This window comes from Rhinatrema bivittatum, chromosome 15 (assembly GCF_901001135.1).
Source record: "Rhinatrema bivittatum chromosome 15, aRhiBiv1.1, whole genome shotgun sequence".
NCBI classification, from domain to species: Eukaryota; Metazoa; Chordata; class Amphibia; order Gymnophiona; family Rhinatrematidae; genus Rhinatrema; species Rhinatrema bivittatum.
The window spans coordinates 49,553,129-49,558,947 of NC_042629.1; positions in this window are offsets into that span (position 1 = coordinate 49,553,129).

Genomic DNA, 5,819 nt, shown 5'->3' on the forward strand with positions numbered 1-5,819 from the left:
AGCAGGCTGCTGTCACTTGCGGTTTCCTCTTTTGCAAAAAAGCATTTTTTTTTTAAGGTGGGGAGGTGTCTGTCTTAGAGCCACAAAATAAAAAGAAAGATAAAACCAAAAGGGAGATCACCTGGCCCTCTACTAAACCCGCCCCCTATGAGGAAAAGGCTGAACCCCCCCCCCCCCCCTCTATGAGGAAAGGCTGAAGAGGTTAGGACTTTTCAGCTTGGAGAAGAGACGGCTGAGGGGGGATATGATAGAGATGTTTAAAATCATGAGAGGTCTAGAACGGGTAGATGTGAATCGGTTATTTACTCTTTCGGATAATAGAAAGACTAGGGGGCATTCCATGAAGTTAGCAAGTAGCACATTTAAGACTAATCAGAGAAAATTCTTTTTCCCTCAACGCACAATAAAGCTCTGGAATGTGTTGCCAGAGGATGTGGTTAGTGCAATTAGTGCAGCTGGGTTCAAAAAAGGTTTGGATAAGTTCTTGGAGGAGAAGTCCATTAATGGCTATTAATCAATTTTACTTAGAAAATAGCCACTGCTATTAATTGCATCAGTAGCATGGGATCTTCTTAGTGTTTGGGTAATTGCCAGGTTCTTGTGGCCTGGTTTGGCCTTTGTTGGAAACAGGATGCTGGGCTTGATGGACCCTTGGTCTGACCCAGCATGGCAATTTCTTATGTTCTTATGTTCTTACATAGAAACATAGAAATGACGGCAGAAGAAGACCAAACGGCCCATCCAGTCTGCCCAGCAAGCTTCACACATTTTTTCTCTCATACTTATCTGTTTCTCTTAACTCTTGGTTCTATTTCCCTTCCACCCCCACCATTGAAATATCTAGCTTGATTAGTTAGGGGTAGTAGGGGTAGTAACCGCCGCAATAAGCAAGCTACACCCATGCTTATTTGTTTTACCCAGACATTTTTGTAAAAGGAGAACCCAGAAATTTCCAGAAAGAACCTGAGTATCTCCAGGATGGTTTTCACAGCTTAGGCTTCATCAGCTTTGGATCAGGAGGAAGCGAAAGTTGGTGGTTTGCAGAGCCAGACTGTGGTTACTGTGTGGCAAGAACAGTTTCAGAAGGTTGAGGACCATGGAGGGGACTGGCGGGAATAATGATTTGAAGTCTCCTTCATTTACCTTGAAAAGAACAAGCAAAGGCGCTCCTCCCTGGGAGCAGGGACTTTTTTTTTTACATTTTATTTTGTTTTTAAAAATCTTTTTTAAGCCTGGTGCTGACTTGCAGCTGCTGAAAAGTTTCTTTGCCACCAGTGAGAGGAGCTCTGCTGCACGATATGGCGGGTCCTTTGCTGTGATGGGGATGACATTCCCTGTAAGACTCTATGCAGTAAAGTACCCCCTAAGGTTATGGGCCTGATAGTTCCATGCAGCCATCTGGTTACACCTTTGCATATTGCAGGGGTCGCCAATTCCAGTCCTCAAGAGCCACAAACAGGCCAGGTTTCAGGATAGCCACAATGAATGTGCATGAGACAGATTTGCATGCAAGAGAAGCAGTGCATGCAAATCGATCTCATGCATATTCAGTGTGGATATCAAGAAAACCTGGCCTATTTGTGATGCTTGAGGACCGGAGCTGGTCACCCCTCCTTTCAGAAACTAAGTAGGGGGGGCCTCCTTACAGCAGTCAAACGATCTAAGCTCTAGTTCAGAGGTAGGCAAATCCTGTTCTGGAGTGCCATAAACGGATCTGGTTTTCAGGTCATCCTCAATGAATATGTATGAGAGATTTTTGCATACAATTGAGGCAAAGCATTCCAATGTACCTTGTGAATATTCATTATGGATTTCCTGAAAACTAGACCCATTTTTGGCACTCCAGGTGTGGAGTTGCCTACCCCTGCCGTGGTGTTACCAAAATGGAAGTATCAGCACTCACATGAAAGAGCGTAACACACCCAGCTGTGCATTTATTTCTCTTACCAGGCAAACAGATAACCTACAGCGGCAGTAAGGTCAGCTCTTTTCTACCTGGTGATTCCTTCCTTTTCCTTTGGGCCTCCAGGTAATTGGAGCCACAGCCTTTATTGAGTGCCGCCCCCCCCCCCCCCCCCCCCCCCCACTCCTGAGTCTTCATTCGTAACTACCCAAGTTAATTTTCCTGTTTTATAATCCCCACCACCACTTAGCCTAGCCATCACAGTGACAGGCCTTGGCTGGGGATCTCTGGGGTGCATGGACCAGCAATCTGGTCGCTAGGTGCGGTCATGGCGTGATGGTTGAGGACTGCCCTCCCCAGGGCCCTGAAGACGCTGTCTCTGAAGCACTCCTAACCCCAGATGATGCCTGGAAAACCAGCCCCAGTCTCAAGCATGACAGCGTTCAACACTGCCACTAACTCACTGGGCTAGCCCTAGCAGTCAGGGGATATTACTTGGAGAGGAAAGACAGGATAAGCACGACAGAAAACAACCTTTTTGAGTCTGGAATGTTATGCCTGAGAAGGAAGTAAATCCTAGGTTGTATCTTCATAGACAGGACAGTAAATAATGTTTCTCTGTGTGCTCGTAGGAGTGATGGGCACAGGATTCGTTCAAAGCTGACCTCCACGAGCTGCCGCATCTTCTACAATCCTTGCCCACCTGTGCACACCCTCTCGCTTCCTCATGGAAGGGATGAGGCAGTCCCTCAGAAGACTTGTAGGTGAATTACCTCTAACTTCTGATGATCAAACTAGAATGTGGGGAATCTTATGCTGTCCAGGGCATTCCATTGTGGAACAATCCTAAACCATTCTTCTGTTCTATATTACGTGAAAAAAAAGTAAAAGTTGAAAGAAAGGGATGTGCAATTCTAGAATACGGTATGTTGGACGCGCAAGCTCACATTAAGGGGTTAATGTACTAAAGATCTGCTCCCAAGCTGGGAGGTAATTTAGTATGAGCTCACATGAATTTGAAATTAATTACACACATATTTTATGCCAGCTTTCAAGGGTGTACTGTGCACATACCTAACCTTTGAAAAATTATTCCACCAAAAATTCCCGCACATGCTTGCTTATATGCGTGCATAGTTTTTCTGTGAAAATTTACGCACGTACCTTTTAGAAAACACAAAAGTACTCACATAAGTGCAAACCCTCCCTGGGAACACCGCCGCTTACCACAGGTAAACCTGTGCGACTCAGGCCACACTCGTCCACATTGAGTTTACTCACCCTGGATAAAACAATGCTTTGAAAAATACCCTCCTGGTGTCTGCGGGGGAAAAATGTTTAGTAACTGGAGCCCTAAGGGTGCTCAAGGAAGACAACCACAAGGGTTCTGTAGAAATTCAAGAGGGTAAGTACCCCCTAACTTCATTGGGTTTATTCAGAAAAAGACGCAGTGTGGTTACACTCTACTGACTTGCTCAGTGAGTGAATCTTCCAACTACTGAGGCACAACAGCTTTTGATGCTAGAGATGGTTTGATTGAGAGAGAAACTGGATGCCCCCTGAGCTAGCCCTCGGACCCCTAGAATGATTGGTGTGGGAGGGAGTAGCTCTGATTCAGAGGTTTTTGAAAAGTGTGCTGGTGGTACGGGGGTGTCAATGAATTGTAAAAACTAGGAACCAAGTCTGATTCCTCCTTACCTTATAAATGCCCTTGATTTTACATGTGAAATGATCTCATTTCGACCACAGTCTAATGCAGCTCCCTTAAAAAAATCCTGCCCCCCCCCCCCCTTTGGGGACTCTCATGCTACCCAAGAAGCAGAGATGTGCTGCCATGTGTTCATTTGCAAAGAGCAATGTTTGTGCATTGTGAGGCCTTGCTGGGAAGAAAGGCATTATAGAAACCCACGTTTTTATAACAGACATTTTATGGAGTAGTTAGCTACCAAACTGCTCAATGACAGCAACCCTCAAGACGAAGAAGGTATGTTCAGCAGGTTTATTATTGTAGGGGGCTTCTCAATGGTCCATTAATCTTTCCACTAAAAATGTTTTATTTCCTCGCGTTCTCGTATTCTGTGAGAAAGCAGGTTCTGCATGAAGCCTGATGGCACGCCAGGTACTGGTACAGAACAGCCTCCCGATGGAGGAAGGGCCTGCAAAAACAGTAATGGAATTGAAGAAAGCATGGGACACGAGCAGAGGCTCCTTAGCAGTGGGGAGGTGAGGAGGGCAAACCTGGAGATGAAGGAGAGTCTGTGAGATTGCAGTAGGAAGGGAGAATGGGCAGACTAGATGGGGTTGATGGTGATTAACTGCTGTCAGAGTCTACGGTTATTATATGCAGGCCATCTGGTGAACTGTTAAATCTTTAAACGGAATCCATATGTCTATGCTTATTAGTAACGGGTAGGAATGCACAGGAAAATATAAAGGAGTTAAAAAAAAAAAAGGCAGAATTGACTGAATCAATAAAAGAGAAGGCCCACAGAGAGGCATGGAAGGCCCAAAACAAAACAGAAAGAGGAAAATTGAATAAAGTATGGAACAGAAAAGACGAGAATGAAGAAAAATGCGTGGACTAAAGGCTACAAGCTATTTGATCTCACATGGTTTACTTTTCCATGTTAACTGTTGTATTTCATGTTGTTATTGTGGTAGTTAGTTATTTATTTTGTTATATTTATCAGCTGGCAGTACTCTTATTGTATGTTTTGATTGATTTTATTGATGCATGATTGTGTTTCTTTTATGCCTATATTTGTATTATATTATGCTTTGTCTCCTAATTTTAATGTATGCCACTTTGAACAGGTTTTTATTTGGAAAAGCAGTTTATAAATCCATTAATTAAATTAAAACAGGAAAAGAGCACCAGGAATACAAAGAAGAATATCTGCTGAAACTGAGGGAGACAAAGAAAGTAATGAAGAAAACAAAAAGTCAGGTGGAAGAAAGGATTGCCAAAGAGGTAAAGTGAGGTGACAAAACATTTTTCAGATACATCAGAGAAAGGAGAAAGGTCCAAAGAGGTATAGTGAAATTGAAAGGTGACAAGGATCAATATGTGGAGAGAGAGGAAAAAATGGTGGAAATATTAAATACATCAGTTTGGTATTCACTAAAGAAAACCCTGGAGAAGGACCATCACTAGTTAGCAACACTGTGGATGGGGGTGAAACAGACAAAACTCTGTTTACAGAAGAGAATATATGGGAAGAAACAGGAAAACTGAAAATGGACAAAGCCATGGGGCCTGATGAGGTTCATCCCAGGATACTGAGAGAGCTCAGGGATGTGATGGTGGGTCTGCTGCATGACCTGTTCAATAGATCCCTGGAAACAGGAGTGGTGGCAAGTGATTGGAGAAGATCAGTGGTGGTCCTGTTTCACAAGAAGTGGGAGCAGAGAGGAGGCTGGAAACTACAGGCTGGTTAGACTTACCTCGATTGTGGGAAAATTAATGGAGATTCTGCTGAAGAATAGTTAACTATCTACAGTCAGGAGGATTGCTGGACCCAAGGCTGCATAGATTCACCTGGGGAAGGTCCTGTCAGACAAATCCGATTGATTTTTTTTGATTGTGTGACTAAAGAATTGGATCAGGGGAGAGCACTCAATGTGATCTATTTGGATTTCAGCAAAGCTTTTGATATGGTCCCACATAGGAGGCTTGTGAATAAAATGAGAAGCTTGGGAGTGAGCGCCAAGATGGTGGCATGGATTACAAGGATAGAAGGATAGAAGACAGCGTGTGATGGTAAATGGAACCTACTCTGAAGAGAGAACGGTGTTGTGGCTTGGCACAAGGATCAGTGTTGGGACCAGTCCTATTCAATATCTTTGTGAGCAACATTGAGGAAGGGATAGAAGGTAAAGTTCGTCTATTTGCGGGTGATTATAAGATCTGCAACAG